Consider the following 17,628-nt stretch of genomic DNA (forward strand, 5'->3'; position numbering starts at 1 on the left):
ACATTTTACTCATGTAGTACAATATTGACAGTTTTACCCCTCTCATTTTCCCCTCTCATTCTCTCTCTGATTTCTCTCTAACTTCTCTCCTCTAGTTTCTCATCCTCACTGCCATCAATCACCAATTCACCATTGTCAACATCCGCTATCAACCACCTTACCACGTGTACTGCATCGATATTTTTTTCCCAATAAAGTGTATTGCGTAAATTAATTAATTTTACATGAAATGTAGTGCATAAAATACAAATAATCGTACTACTACGTACTACCTAAATAAAGAAATTAAGAAAAAAAATGAAGGAAAAACCCAGAAAACACGTTCAATAGTCATTCACCACCATTAAATTTGACATCACCCACCCTCTTTCCTGTCCACCACAGGCCAACAACGTCGGGAAACAAGGCTACACCGACGGCCACTACCCTCACCGGCTGCCGCTTATCCGAACCACTTTCCGGTTGTCCCTATACCGCCTTTCCTCTTTTTCCCTTTGTATCCCGCTCCGTTGTCGGAGCCTTAATCCTTTCATGTCCACCACTCTTTCCGGCGACGTCCACCACTCGGAACCTTAATCCAAGCAGGCACCAACAATCATCATCCCTCCACTATGAATTAAAACCCTAAATTAATTTTAACATAAAAACTAAATTAATGAAAAAAATAGATTGAATCATTAATTTGATTAATAGTAACACAATTAGTGAATTAAATACCTATTTTATACTTACATTACCATCTATGATTAAAAAAATGGCTTGTTTTGAGAAGAGATGGAGGTTAGCCATGGAGAAAATTATGTCGTGATACTTTTTTAGACAGGGGTAGGTAATGGAAAGTAGAACACAAAATGTACTGAGATGAGTAAAATATGTACTGCGAAAATAAATTACGTTGTTTTATTATTTCATTTTAAACGGTAAAAGACGGGTCCTTTTCCTCCCCCATTAAGAAACCCTAGATCTACTACCGCTGCCATCCTCCTGACCTCCCTTTCGCACCTCCGGCGCCGCCGGAGATTCTGCTTATCTCCGACGGCCTCAAACGCTTGACTGAAGTTTGTTTCCCTACTCTTTCCGTTTTCGACCCACCTTTCTTCAGCCTCTTTTGTTTAGATGCTCGGAGCTTTGGTTTATGGTGTTTCCGTCGTTATCGGGCTTCTTGAATCTTTCTTTGACTGCCTAGTTTCAATATGACGGTTCGTTTTTCGTCTTTATCTGTTTTTTGAAGGGTTTATGTAATTTGTTTTGCGTCTGGTTTCTTCCAAGGGTTCCGATTCCGATTTCAGCTTGTACCTCTGCTTTTTAAGTCCTCAAGGTTGATTTCTCTGTTTTGATCTATATTCTGATGAATGTTTTTCGGGGTTTTGAGTTCCTGCTGTTTTTGATGCCGAATTGATTTGTGGTTTCTGCGTTTCAGCTGTTTCAAAGTGCTTTAATTCACTCAAATCACAACACAAATCTTTGTCTTATATGGTTTATTTCTGGTTGTTAAATTTGATCTTTATTTCAGTATTTACATATCGTCGGTTGATTACATCCGTTTCGTTTCGTCATCCAAGGGTTTGTTGTCTTGAAGGGACTTGTGTGTTCCGAGTATGTCGTGCTCCAGTGGTTGGTTTGTGGTGGGTTCTAACTCCTTCAGGGAGTTAGGCTGTAGCTACATCTTTTTTCGGAACTCAGCTATTTCTTGGTTTCATTCTTATGTAGGGCAGTCCTGTTTCTTAGAGGTTGTCGGGGCTGTTGTTGGAGGTGGTGTCTTTTCTGTATGTTTCACTTTGGTCGAGTGTTTGTCGGAGGTCGTGTGATTGGGTTGGTGTTGTGTGGATGGTTGGTTGTAGTAGCTTTCACTCTTCGCTTTTACCTTCTTTCACCTACTTTGCTTAAGTTTTCGTAGTTGGTTTTTAAGAGTTTACCTTAGTTTACCTCTGTAGTTAAAATATGTCGTCCTTTTCCACTACCGAGTTTTTTGAGTACTTCGTCCTTATTTATGGTAATGAGAAGTTGTCGGATGAGGAAATTGAATTTTTGAAGGTCCTTAACCAGTTGAACTTTTCTTCTTCTTCTCAAATTCAAGCTCTGAAAGATTTGGGCAATAACCTTTTTCGCCAACAACAGTTTGATCAGGCGGGTGATTGTTATGATAAGGCATGCCGTTTACTCAGTTCGTCTCTCAAAGGAAAAAGTGCACTTGATTTAAATGCAACTTTGCCGCTCGCTGTTTCTTTGTGCTTAAATTTGGCCGCGTGTGCGAACAAGCTTCAGGCTCCTGAGGTCGCTTTGACATATTGCTCAATGGTTTTGCACTTCTTTCCACGACATGCTAAAGCTCTTTTTCGTAAGGCTGTTGCCCTTAAAAAATTGGACAGGTTATCGGAAGCATGTACTACTTTGGAGGAGGCAAGGTCGATTGAGCCTAATAATAAAGATATTGCACATGAGCTGGAAGACATTAAGCAGTCTTTAGTGATCAACAAAAATGGTAAGCGAGTTGTCGTTGACTCCTTAAATGCCGATGATGCTCGGGCAGGAAAGTTGTTTGGTTCTTCTCTTGATAGTCAGAAAGTAGTTTCTTCTCTCCAACCTCAAGTGGCTGAAGTGGCCGAAAAGATAACAGAGTCTGTGACTATTGCATCGTCGCTCTGTTCTGAAGTTGAAGCGACTGGCAGGAAGACCTTATCGTATTCAGCTACGTCTTCTGCTTCTGCTGTTTGTGATATTTCTAGTTCACCAGATGAGCCCATGGATTCTGATAGTGGCAATGTGACTGATGAAGCCTCGAATGATACACAGGTGTTTACTTCTTCCTCTTCTCCTACCACAAAATCACCTCAATTCTGCTTCACCAACAAGAAGCGATCTCATAACTCACTTCATTTATCATCTCAAGATTACGAAAATTTGCTACATGGCAAGAATTTGGGTTTCTACCACCCAAGGTCCATGTCTTTTATGAGGGTTCGTCCCCTCATCTCTAAAACTATCCAGACGGGAACTCCCCATGACGTCATTCATGGGACAGCAGAAGTTCCCAACTCCTCTCCTCCACGGGAGAGCTTTTCTCATGTTAGTAATTGTTTTAGCAGGATTTTCCTGGAAGGATCCGGCTTGATTATATAGTAATCAGGGTATCTAGTTCTATATGACTGGAATGATACGAGTAAATAACAAAGGAAGAATTAAGTATAAGGAATAACGTTTTTATTATCTTGATAAGCCGAGTACAATATTGTATGTATATCTGAATATTCAAGAGTAAAAAGAGATAAAGTGTAAAATAATTGACTAAGATTGAATGCCCTTACAATTGTTTAGATTCTGCTATTTATAGTTCTCCATACTATTCTCAACGTTACAATGAACAACGTTACAATGAGCAACCTCCTCCCCAAATGTAGGAGTTGTTGCCGGATTAATAGGGCATGTCCCCTATTAATCCGCTTGACTTATTCTTCTTTTAACGAATCTTAGGCTCTTTCTCTCCTTTCCGTCTTGATTCATAAATGATAGGGTTTTTTGGTTGGACTTGGTCTTCCTTGAGTATAGGACACGGTTATTTGACTCATGCAACTGTATTTCTTGTTTATCTTCTTAATCCAGCCTGCTTTAATAATCGCAAGCTATAATATACCGACCATCGGGCTTCTCTTCCAGGATTTAGTAGCTCGCTTGCCATAATATTCTTCAACAAACTAAATAATAGTTAGATTTGTCCGGTCTTTGTTTTCTTCAATCGGCCTTGTAAGGTCAGGCCAGGTTATGGTCAGGCCAGGTTAATCTGGGCCTAACAATTGCCCCTTGACATTTTACCCGTGCTATATCGGGCCGGGGTGAGATGTCAATTTTACCGGGTTGAATAATAAAGAGACTTACACTTAATCAATGACTCTTAGACTCCTAGTTACCGTTGAACACTATAACGGCTAGGTGATGTCATCCGAGGGTTTTGCAATCCCTAGGGTTTTCATACCGTTATAGATTTTCTATAAATACGGTATCTTGGGCGAGGTTATTTTTCACCAAATTTCCTCCACTTTCTTTGCTAAGTATTCTTCTGAAATTCTCCTCTATTTCCTAGGAACCTTGTTTTGCTAATTTATACTTTCTCAATAATTTCAATCTCATCACAATAAATCAAACATTCAGAGATATGGGAGCCAAGAAACGTCCCGCATCCCGAGAGAGTGCTGTCATTGTTGAGCTCGAACCCACGAGACATCCAAGAGGAGGAGGTAAGGGAAATTGACCCTCCCGCTCGTGCTGTGGCTTTCAAGTATCAGGATTTCGTTTTTCTTGCTCTTCAATCTCTGGATTCTTCTTTCCCGAGGAGAATTTACTAAAAACAAACTATGACAAGATTCTAAGGGAGAAGAAAATAATTCCTGAATCTACCGAGGTATGGATCCCTGAGTCTTGTCCGGTCGGGGCTAATCGGGTATCACCTGGTGGTTCTGTATTTTTGAATGGGCGTTCAAAGCAGTAAGTTACCTTTTACTCCCTTGATGATTGATACCATTCGTGCTATGGAGGTGTCACCTTTTTAGATTATGCCAATGGTTTGGAAACTTGTCCATTCTATTGAAAATTTATGTGCTAGACATAATCTTGTAATTACTATTAATGATATCAAGGCAGTTTATTATATGAAAAATCCTGTTGATGGTCGTTTTAATTTGAGAATAAAATCGAAAATGTCTCCATTAATTACTAACCTGGACTCTGGAGATGATAAGAATTGGGCAAAGACTTTCCTGTTTGTCCGGACCGAGACTTTGGGATCGGGCTTTGATTATACGAGATATCCTCCCTTGGAGAGTGGTAGGTTCCTTGTACTTTTTATTTTGCAATATATATTATATGAAATTAATGGATTCGATTCTTACCGTGTAACTTTGACGGTTTTTGCAGCTCCTGATTGGAGTTGTGATCCTCTTGATGAGGAGGCTGTTTCCAGGATAGAAGCTTTCCTTGCTATTCCTGAGGAGGAGAGGACCTGGCCAACTAGTTTGGGCAGGGAGTTGTTGCCCCGGTATATGAAGACCAAGCCGATCGGGGTCGAGTACCCAAAGGCAAGCCTAGTTCTCCGCTCTTTCCGTACGTCTTATGTATGCTTTTATGTTGGCCGTTATCTTCCTGTCGTTCTTTGCTTGATATTCACGTATATTTATTATATATTCAGTATTTAGGTCTTCGCTAGGCTGGCCGCTTTTTCGCAAAGGATTTGAAGGTGGGGTGGCTAGGATTGCTTGAACAGTCTAAGAGCCGGGAGGCTAGTGGGAGCGACAAAACGCTTGATATCCCTGGTTTCGAGATTGACCTCTTCAAGATCCTCCCCAGGGTAATTTCACAGGAGATTGTCCAGGCTCGTAAAAGAAAGAGGGAAGATGTTATCTTGGCAGAGGAGGAAGGAGAGAAACGACCTATCCGGCTCAACCAATCGGGAGTATAAGGCAAGTGCCTGCTAGGATTGATGACATGGATGATGCCCGGGCTCGGATAGATGAGTTTTCTGCAAAGATGAGCGACCAACTATTGTCTGCTAGTACCCTTGAGTCGTCTACCAGGGTGGTTTCTATTCGGACTTCTCTTGTAACAAGGGTCACTGAACTTGCTTCCCGTGCTAGGGAGGTTAGTTGTAAAGGGATATTTTTAATTGTTTATGTGCTTTTTGTTTTACCTTGTATTTGGCTAATTGATTTTGTATGTATGTAGGGGTTGGATGCCGGGTCAAGCTCGCTTGTCACTTAGGGATGCCCAAGCCAAGGTTACTAATTTGGAGGAAAAACTGGATAGGCTAAACCGTGACCGCACACATCCGGGGGTAATGAAGTGGTACTTCAATCTCGGTTGGGGAATGACTAAGGAGGCGGTCGGGGTGCTGCGTAGTTTGTGAGGTAGCGCAAAGAATCCGAGAAGGTCGTCGGCAAGAGTTGGAAGGCGAGAAGCAGGCAATGCGGGATCAATTAAGGAAAAACGAGGAGATTCTTCTTGAAAAGGAGTTGGTGGAGGCGCGGTTGGTCGATCTTTGCTCAAGTACTTCTTCGGGAAAGGCCGGGTTGATGCTATGAGGGATCAGAATCCGACCAGGGCTAATTGGAATCCGGACCGGGATGAGATGGCTTTGGACGCTCGTATCCCGATTTGGCCAATATGGGTTAAGAAGAAGAAGTGGATTCTCCTCCTTCCAAGGCAAAGTCCGATGATCGGAAATGGCGGATGGTTGTGAGTCGGTCCTTGGCTCAAAAATAGCTTAGTTTTGTTTTTCTTTTAGGTTTTGGTCTATCCAGGGGGAATGTCCCTGGAATGAATATTTAGAAACATTTTTTTTGACCCATCCAGGGGGGATGTCCCTGGAATTGATGTTTTTTAGGTGTGTGGTAAGGCCATTTATTTTGGATGAATAAATATTTGGTCAAATTTTCTTCTTATGTTTTCAAAAGGTGATGTTGAATGTCTATCGGATCGGCCGTTATTCAACCGGGTCGCCGATTTTGTCTTGGATCGCCGTTTAATGTGTTATGGGTGGGATCGTTGCTGCCCTGGAGGGCTTATGTCCCTTGCCATGCCTGGGAGGGCTTATTACCCATTTATGTTATACAATCCAGGAATAGATTTTCCAGGTTTGTATGATAAGTTGAGCTCGTATTATAAGGCTGTTTTGCATTTGAATTTTGGATATCAGTTGGATATTAGTTGAATGTTGGTGGGGGTAGCCCCCAATCTTTAAGATTTGTTTTAAATAGAATGCAGTATGTAAAAACAAGTATTGAAGATTCTACTTGGTAAAAATATGGGAACATAGATCAGTACTTGGTCACGTAATTTTGAAGAAATCATATATTGCATTTATTCACGTAATGGCAAGTATCATACATGTAATTTCACATCAAGTTGGGCAGGAAATGTGAACACGAAAATTATACCTGAACCGGGAAATATATTTTATATGTGGAATAATTTTAGGTGTGCAATGTTCCAAGCTCTTGGGATCATTTCGCCTTCCAGGGTTTGTAATCTGTAGGCTCCCTTGCCGACTATTGAGTCAATTAGGTAGGGACCTTCCCAGGTTGGGGCCAATTTGCCAGCATTCTTTTCTTTTGTGTTTTGGAATACTTTCCTGAGGACAAGGTCTCCTACCCCGAATACCCTGGCTTTGAGTCTTGTTATAGCTTTTCGCAACTCTTTCTTTGGTATCTTTGCTAATCGATCTTTGGCTGCATCTCTTAGCTCTTCTGTTAGGTCCAGTGTCCTCCATTAGAGGTATATTGCTTGTGATTGTGTTCAGGCCTGCATCTGGTGATGGAATGTCCACCTCACTGGGATTATCGCTTCACATCCATAGACCAAGGAGTAGGGGTTTGGCCTGTGGATGTTTTTGGCGTGGTTCGTCCCCAAAGGACCGGGGAGTTCTTGACCCATCCGCCTTTTTTTTTCCAGCTTTTTCTTTATGCGGTGATTACCACCTTATTCTTGGATTCTCGCTTGACCGTTGGCTTTTGGATATCCTGGTGTGGATGTTACCAGATTGATGTTCCATTGAGCACGGAAAATTTCTTGTTCTTTTTCCCACAAATTGCGTGCCATTATCACATACTATTTCAGAGGGGATGCCATATCTACATATGATGTTGTGTTTAATGAATGCTATGACATCCTTCTCCTTAACTTGCCTGTATGATTCAGCTTCTATCCATTTGGAGAAGTAATCAGTCATTGCTAACATGAAAACCTTTTGTCCGGGCGCTTGAGGTAGTTTTCCTACTATATCCATGCCCCACTTCATAAATGGCCATGGTGCGGATATGGAATGTAGTTCCTCAGATGGCTGATGGATATATGGTCCGTGAATCTGACAAGCTTTGCATTTAGAGCTAAAATCCAGGCAATCGGCTCTCAAGGTAGGCCAATAATAACCGTTTCGAGTACTTTGCTTGCCAGGCTTCTCCCACCTTTGTGATTTCCACAGTATCCTTCATGGATTTCTGATAATATCTGCTCAGCTTCCTGTGGTTCCAGGCATCTGAGGTAGGGCCCGGCCTGCGATTTCTTAAAAAGCACGTTGTCAATAATAGTATATGAAGCAGCTTTTATTTTTAGTGCTCTGGCATCTTGCTTATTTAAGGGAAGGATTCCCTGTTGTAGCCAGTCATAGTAGGGTTTTGTCCAAGAATTAGCAATGTAGATTGGGAAACTCTCATCTTGTTTATTTATTGCAGGTTCTAATAAATGCACGATGGGTATTTTGTCGAAGTCAAGGGGACTAAAGTTGGATCCTAGGCCGGCTAGAGCATCGGCCTGGGTATTCAAATCCCTGGGAATTTGGCCAATATTAAAATTTCGAAATTTACTTTTTAAAATTTGGACAACGTCCAGATAAAGCATCATCTTGGGGTCTTTTGCAGTATATATCCCATTTACTTGGTTGGAGATAAGAAGGGAATCGGTACGTACCTTTAGGTTTTGCACACCAAGGTCAATACATACCTTTAATCCGGCTATCAGGGCTTCATATTCTGCCTCATTGTTGGTAGCCTCAAATGCACAGTTTATAGCCTGTACTATCTTATCCCCCTGTGGCGATTTTAGTACTAACCCTAGTCCTGTGCCCCTCATGTTGGCTGCACCATCGACGAATAGGGTCCATTCTAGGTCTGTTTGGTCGATGGTCAGTTTATTCACTTCTTTTATTAGGTCGGGTTCTAGGGTCGGACTAAAATCAGCCACAAAATCAGCTAATGCTTGTGACTTAATTGCTGTCCTTGGTTCAAATGTTATATTGTATGTGCTTAGCTGGGATCGACCATTTGCACATTCGTCCGGACGATTCGGTTTCTGAGTACTGATTTGATAGGGAGATTGGTTCGACTATTATTGGGTGGCTTTCAAAATATGGTCTCAATTTTGTGCAACTCATAATTAAAGCTAAAACATATTTTTCAAGTAAGCCATACATGATCTCTGCATCCAGTAGACTTTTACTTACATAGTAGATGTGGTCTTTGTTGTCCGTCCGCTTCTTTGACCAGGATCGCACCGACAAAGAAGTTTCTGTGGTCGATGTATTATTGTCAGGGGTTCATCTTTGATGGCTTTGCCAGCAAGGGGGAGAGGATAGATATATTTTCAAGTCTTCAAAGGCGACTGATGATCGGGGTCCATTGGAAGTCCTTTTTCTTCCTTAGCAGGTTATAAAACGATTTGCATCTTTCTGATGATCTTGAAATGAATCTGTTCAGGGTCGCTATTCTTCCAGTCAACTTTTGTATGTCTTTGACTGTCTTTGGTGGTTCTAGCTCCAGGATAGCTTTGATCTGTTCAGGGTTGGCTTCTATTCCTCTTTTTGTCACCATGTAGCCCAGGAATTTGCCTTCTTTGAGACTCAAGTGGCATTTTTGTGGGTTGAGCTTCATATTGAATTTTTCCAGTATTTGAAAGGCTACTTCCGGGTCTTTGACGTGGTCTTCGCCTTTTTGATTTGACTACCATGTCATCTATGTAGACTTCCATGGTGTCTCCTATCAGATCTTTGAACATCATGTTGACTAGCCTTTGGTAGGTTGCACCTGCATTTTTAATCCAAAGGGCATAGCAGTATAACAATATATACCTCTTTCGGTGATGAAAGTCGTGCTTTCTGGTCTGCTGGGTGCATTTTTATCGATTGAATCCACTTTGGAGGCATCCATGAATGTCAACATTTCGTGGCTGCAGTGGCATCTACCATTGCATCGATGTGTGGTAGGGGAAATGGGTCTTTTGGGCAGGCTTTGTTTAAGTCGGTGTAATCTACGCAGACTCTCCATTTGCCATTTTTCTTTTGGACGACTACCACGTTTGCAAGCCAGTCGGGGTACATTACTTCCCTGATCATTCCCATGTCCAATAGCTTGTCAACTTCTTGGTTGATGATTTCGTGCCTCTCTGCAGCAAATTTTCTTCTCTTTTCTTTGTACGAGGCTTAAAGGATTTGTCAATGTTCAACTTATGAGTAATAACATCAACATCTATACCAGTCATATCAAAATGTGACCAAGCAAAACAAGACATTTTAGTTTTGAGAAAGCGACTGATTTGGTCCGATTGAGTCGGGTGCATCCGACCCTACAAGTACTTTCTGTCGGGGAATTCGGGTCTAATGTGACTTCTCCTGTTTCCATCCGTGTTTGTGCTATATATTCTTCCCTGACAGGTGACTTTAATTGCTATGCAAGGGACTTACCTGACTTTGAGGGTTTCAAAGCCCGAGTGTAACATTCCTGAGCCGTCCTTTGTTCCCCTCGATGGTGGTTATCCCCCATTTCGTTGGAATTTTCACGCATTGATGGTATGTTGATGGGATTGCTTTGACATTGTGGATCCATGGTCCGCCCAGGATTACATTATACGAGGATAGGCAATCCATTACTCCAAATCTCTCATATGAAGCCACGCCTTCCACATAGGTAGACAAGCTGATTTCTCCCAAGGTGTTTTTTGTTTCTCCACTTTGAATCCAACCAGACGCCTGGATTTCTTGATGATCTTCCCTTCGTCTATCTTCATAGCTTTAAGGACGTCAAGCATCACCAGGTTGATTGAGCTTCCTCCGTCTATCAGGATTCTTGACACTTTTCTTTGTGCCGATTTGCATTGTGATTACCCGGTGTCATGGTGTAGATCGATATTCCTTGCGGATCCGAGTCATCAAAGGTAATAGCAGGCAATGACTTGGATCTGAGAGGAGGTTGGAGTCTGGACTCCCTGGATATTCTTTTGGCGGGCCGATTTGGTGGTCGGTCCCTGATTTCGATCCTCCATTTATGAATTTGACTTCATAGATGGGAGGAGGAGGAGGAGGATCTCTGCCGCTTCTCGGGTCTCTCTTGTTTTGTCCTTCATCTTTGTTCTTTGGTGCTTTGGATTATGTCTTTCAAGTAGCCTTTCTTTAGAAGATATGCCACCTGTTTCGAAGTGGATGCATTCTTACGTGGTATGTCCGATGTCCCGATGGAAGTCACACCATCTTGTTGGATCTTTCCTGGGGTTGTCGGATTTCTTTGGCCATCATTTGTATCTCCCAGGTTTTCAGGCGTTTGATTAATCCTGCAGTATTAATAGAGAAGTTATATTCAGGAATAGTTGGAAGGCTAGAAAGGTTACCTTTATGTTCTTGTGCCATATTGACTTGGATCGTTCGGGCCTGGAATAGGGTCCGATCCGGGATTGCCTCCTTTCGGTAGGAGCTTTTCTGTTAGTATGTCCATAGCCTTGCTTTCCTCCGGATGAGTTCGTCCTGAAGTTGAGGTCTTCTTCTAATCTGACATGCTCTAAGGCGATGGATTGAACAGTGGCAAAGGTTGGACATGCTTTCTTGGTCAGATCTGCATAAATGTCACTTTGTCAGCAGGATTCCTTTGTCTGAATGCTTCTACCTTTGTTTCTTCATCGCATCCTGGGAATGGCCACCTTTTCTTTGACAAATCGGCCGGGAATTCTTTGAGAGATTCTTGGGAAGTTGCTTTATCCTGAACAGCAGTTCTTGGGTCTCTTGGCCATATCTCTGCTACTTGCGAATTGTTGATTGAAGGCATTGATCGTTCGCAAAATTCTTGATACCTCCATTTGGGAGATTGATGAACCATTGTAATCTTTGCTCCGGTCGGGGTTGTACCAAAGCCTTTGCACATGCGAGACTTGCACGAGTTCACTGGGTATTGAGGCGACCAACATTTTTTGTTTGAATATGGCAACATGATTTTGTGAATCGGAGGTTCCATCATAAGTTCTCATGGACGGAACAAGAAATTTCTTGGGGAGATCAATCTTTGCAATTTCATCCGCAAAGGGTGAATCTGCAAAGTCATCAACTTCTACTTGACCACGTGGTCCGGCACTCGGGTATATTTTCTATTTTGTTGTGGAGTTTTTGGATTTCTTGAAGCATAGCCATCATTATTCTTGCTTGATTTTGTTTGTCTCTTCATTGGGAATGGTTGGGGTACCGGATGATGTATCCTTCTCCGGGGTTCCAAAATTGGAGAAGTCTATGTTTTTGATAATGGATGAGAATGGGGTTCCTGGTTCGAATCTGGTCTTGGAGCCCGAAGCCCGATTTTCCAATTTCTTCTTTAGGCTAGATTGATTCTTTCACCTATTGATTGCTTCACTGAGTTTGCCCTCTCTTGGATTGTTTCCAATTCTTTGATCTTGGCCAAGGTACCGCTAATTGTTGTTCTGCGGTGAGTTCCACCATTTTTGTGTGTGAATATTTAAATGAAAGATGATAAGGAGAATTTTATTGGTTGAAGAACTAGATGCCCCACGGTGGGCGCCAATTGTTTTAGTAGGATTTTCCTGGAAGGATCCGGCTTGATTATATAGTAATCAGGGTATCTAGTTCTATATGACTGGAATGATACGAGTAAATAACAAAGGAAGAATTAAGTATAAGGAATAACGTTTTTATTATCTTGATAAGCCGAGTACAATATTGTATGTATATCTGAATATTCAAGAGTAAAAAGAGATAAAGTGTAAAATAATTGACTAAGATTGAATGCCCTTACAATTGTTTAGATTCTGCTATTTATAGTTCTCCATACTATTCTCAACGTTACAATGAACAACGTTACAATGAGCAACCTCCTCCCCAAATGTAGGAGTTGTTCTTGGGATTAATAGGGCATGTCCCCTATTAATCCGCTTGACTTATTCTTCTTTTAACGAATCTTAGGCTCTTTCTCTCCTTTCCGTCTTGATTCATAAATGATAGGGTTTTTTGGTTGGACTTGGTCTTCCTTGAGTATAGGACACGGTTATTTGACTCATGCAAACCGTATTTCTTGTTTATCTTCTTAATCCACCTGCTTTAATAATCGCAAGCTATAATATCTTGACCATCAGGCTTCTCTTCCAGGATTTAGTAGCCTCGCTTGCCATAATATTCTTCAACAAACTAAATAATAGTTAGATTTGTCCGGTCTTTGTTTTCTTCAATCAGCCTTGTAAGGTCAGGCCAGGTTATGGCCAGGCCAGGTTAATCTGGGCCTAACAGTAATGTTGACCAGCCTATATACAATGCATTGGTTAAGGAGGAGATTGAGGTACAAGTTGATAAAAAGACTCGACTTAATTCCGACTCTCTCTATCCAACTATGATCTCATCAGTCCAGTTCGAGTTATTTCTTTGTCGAGAGATGTTTCACTTACCACAGTCCCCAAGGATCGTTCCCTCACTAAAGGTTGTAAGGGTCGCGCATCTGCCACTTCAAAGAAAAGGTCTATGTTGTCAGTTTCTTTTTGCAGGTACACCAGCAGTACAATTGCCGTTAGGAGAATGAAGCGAAAGGAAGTCCACCTTATTGAGTTCGACGCCCATTACCATCCACCGTTCAAAAAGAGTCGTCTTGTTTCTTCGCTTGAAACTACTTGTACCGTTTCTTCTGTTACTTTGGTATCAAGTAGTTTTAGGTTTGGTTCTGTTCCTTTGTTTGTACTTTAAGGTGACCTATGTAGTTTGAACTGTTTTATTAATCAAAGTTTATTGTTGTCAAAAAAAAAAAAAGGTTGGGTTCCAAGGCCACCGTCCCTCTAAACAACTGTTAGAATCGGGTCTTTATAAGGGTGTTTAGCTAATTAAGCATATGAAAAATTGAGATATTCCAATTTCTTAATATTTACGCAAAAAATAAACATAAACAATTTAATGAGGGGACGGACTAATCCCGTCACAAGTTGAAGACCTCTCACAAAAAGGGAGAGGGGACAAGGTGGGGCACCCCCATGTGCTCCCCCACTCACCTCTCATGGGTATTTTGTGAAAGAAAATGGTATCCGTCAGAAGTTAGTGACGGATATCGCCGTCTTCAATGAGATTTTGTGTTCAATGAAATGGTAGAAATAGTTGTTAGTGTGCAAGACAAGCTAATACGCACTTGTAACATCATTGAAGCACACGCAGAGTTGCAGACTAGTGCAATTATATATGACAACTGAAATGCCTTCTGATTTACTTCATTTAAAGAGAACAGAGAACATGCATCAAATATACTTAGGAAATAGAGTTAAATTATCGTTTATTATTTGTCTTAAATTTAGGGTGTTGATTTTCGCAGTACGCATTTTACTCATCGCAGTACAATATTGACAATTATAGCCCTCACATTTCCCTTTCCATTTTCCCTCTCTAACTTCTCTCTAAACTACTATTCTCTCTAATTTCACTTACCCATAATCCTCTAATTTTACCCATCCTAATTAATCATGTACTACGTCAATAAATTATATACTTTTTTCATAAATTGTCTCTACAAACACATGTATTATATTCGTAAACTTCTACGTGCTACATTGAAAAAATGGCATTGAGTAAAAAAATAGAAAAATCAATGGCATTTCATGCATTACTGCACACAAACACCGTACCACTTCACACAAACACCATTATCACTGTACCATGCTCCAACTTCAACTATCACGTCGTCGGCAGACTTCCATCAAAGCACACCAGCCATGCCTGGCCATAAATTACCACAAACAAGCCCACCATACCGTAGTAATTATCTCTTAATTAATTTAGATAAACCCTAATTAAAGAGGGATTTTTAATTAAAAGAATTAAAATTGTAAGAAATAGTCAATTAAATTATTAATATGAGATTAACGAATTAAATACATGCTATTCATTTGAATTATCGTTCATAATTGAAGAATTTTAAGGAGATTGACGAAGTTTAAAGTTTTTAACAATGGAGGGAAGGTGGAGAGAAAGTAGAGAGAATAATTAGATTTGATGTTTTTTAGTGAAGGGTAAAGAAATGGAAAGGTTGGTGCAAAAAGTACTGTAATGAGTAAAAATTGTACTGCGAAAATAAATTACGTAAATTTAATACTCCCTCCTATTTTCTAACATTTTTCACATTTCCTAAAATGACAAATTCACTAAGATCTTCTACTTTCCTTATTAGTTTATAATTTGTGGTTCTTAGGATTTGTGACCCCACATTTCCACTTTTACTTTCCATTTCCTCCATTTTCCACCACAAATTTCATTCTTCTTAAAAACTACCCAAAACCAATGTGGAATATCATAGTGAATAGGAGGGAGTACAAGTTAAGTATTATACCACTTATGTGGTGCGGTGGTTGCTCACCTCATCCCTTAACCATGAGATCGGGGGTTTACCTCTATGCGAGAGCACGCGCGGCGAGTGTACTGAATAAACTATTGTCGACGGTCGGTATATAAGACAAATATATTATTATAAGACAAATATTATTATTATTTACAGCAAAAAAACTTATGTATATAAAACAAATATATTATTATTTTTTACTTTTTTATATATACAAGTGATATATATTTGACCGGTCTTAAACTTAAAATAGAAAAGAATTTTTGTGAGATGGATAGTGCAACACTCTCTCCCTTCAACTCCAAATGATACTCTTTATTTTTTCACATTTGTCAACGTATATTTTACATCCTAAATATATTTAGTTACACATTTTAAAAATTATAAAATTTTGATGTTTTTAATCCACTCCCAGAAATGAATAAAATAAAATTTTACATAAATATATTTTATCTTGTATATTAGGAAAAAATGAGAATTGTGTAGATTAAAAGTGCATTTGACCAAATGTAACACGTTAAGTTAAATGAACATAAATATAGATACACAAATATCTTTTGTTACACTATCCATATTTTACCGCGGTTCGGATTTTCTCCATTTCCTCAAAAGAAATGGACATCCATTTCTTATCAACAGTCCGGATTAACTATTGTGATGATCCAATGCTTGTAATCGTTTCATAAAAATAAAGGTTTAATGGATGGTGAGAGAAAATATATTAAAATATGGTTGTATTATAGAGGAAATGGAGAGAATACAGCAGTGTGCTGGTCCATCTTAAGCAAACTGTCCTACCTAAAACCAACTCTTATTTGTGAAGGTCAATATTTGTCACAAGTTTGTGATGGGTCACGTAAAATTAGTGGTGAGTCTAGGATTTTAATTTCGGTGCATCAAAATATATATACTCAAGGTAAAGTGTATAGATAATTAGTGTGAATGTAACACCTGCGAATTTTCCATTTTGACATTTATAATTTAATTAACCATTCTATTGTCTTATTTATATTTTAAATTATTTAATTGAGTAAATTGATAATCACTACCAACATAAGTGCACTTTTTCACAATCACTACCAACATAAAAAAAGTTTCATAATTAATACCACAAAACCACCTCCGATCTAAAAACACTACCATTTTACACTTTCCGTTCAATTAATGAATAAAGAGACCAGTTTGCCCTTATTTTAACATAACATCAAACGCATCAACTTCTCCCTCAACTTCAAATGGCGATTTCTGTCTCCTAATCCCCCAAATCATTCCATTCCCTTTCAATCCTTCAATCCTTTAATCCTTCTTGCGAGTTCTTCGTCTTTTCCAGGTAAAATTCACTTCATCTTTTTAATTATACATCTTTTGTTTTTGTTATTGCATTTTCTTTTACCCTTTGCTGTCATCCACCGTCTTCTTCGTATTACTGAGTTGTGGAAGTTGATATTGATTTGTTGTTGGATTATAATTTGTGTTTTATGCATTTTTGCTGTGTATTATAATTTAGGGTCTATAATTTGTGCCTATTTTCTTTACTGTTATTGATTATCTGTTGTTATCAGTTTACCCTTTTTTCTTATCAGTTTACCCTTTTTTCTTTTCGATTTATCTAGAATGACGGATGTGGCACCTTTTACAGTGGGCATTAGACTACACTTTGGGGGTGAATTTCAATATGCGAAACATAAAACTGAGTATGTTAATGGTCAGACAAGGTTTATACCCGAGGTTTATTCAAACACATTGAGTTATAGGTTTCTATATGACATGGCAAAAAAGTTAATTGGCAAAGACATGATGCCCATACTGTATTATAGACAGTTTGGGAAGAATTTGACAAATGGTAGGGCAGTAATTGCTAAGGATGAGGATATGGTTGAGGTGTTGAAGTCAAGGGATAAATTAAATATGGTGGATTTGTATCTCAACACATTTGTGGTCCGAAAGAATATTACTTTAAGGACAAAAGATGCCTCCACTTCACATACTCCCCCTTTACCCAAAAATTCATCCCCAGATTCAAAAGCTCCATCAAAAATAAAGCCTAGTCCATCCACACCTATAAGAAAAAGTCCTAGATTTCACTCTATTATTACGGGCAGCAATAGCATAACCATTGTCAACTGCTCTCCTGAATCTCCTATTTCCAATCTCAACTCTTGTACACCTACAAGGAAAAGTCCAAGAAACCACCCCATATCTGATGTATTCAATGATAACTTAGGAAAGGGTAAGGGAAAACTTATACCAAGAAGAAGGGCACAGAGTAAAGAGGTGAGGCATGAGGTGAGGCAGGAAGTGGTTAAAGAAATAGTTAAGGGACAAGAAGTTGAGAAGGATAAGGGAAAGGGGAAGCAAGTGGATAATGGTAATGGAGAAGATGTTGTAGTTGAGAAAAATAAAGGGAAGGGGAAACAGGTGGAGAAAGGTAAGGGAAAGGGGAAGCAAGAAGGTAAGGGAAAAGAACAGGTTTTCCATAAAGACAAGGGAAAGGGGAAGCAAGTAGAGAAAGGTA

Source organism: Silene latifolia, chromosome 3 (genome assembly GCF_048544455.1).
Source record: "Silene latifolia isolate original U9 population chromosome 3, ASM4854445v1, whole genome shotgun sequence".
NCBI classification, from domain to species: Eukaryota; Viridiplantae; Streptophyta; class Magnoliopsida; order Caryophyllales; family Caryophyllaceae; genus Silene; species Silene latifolia.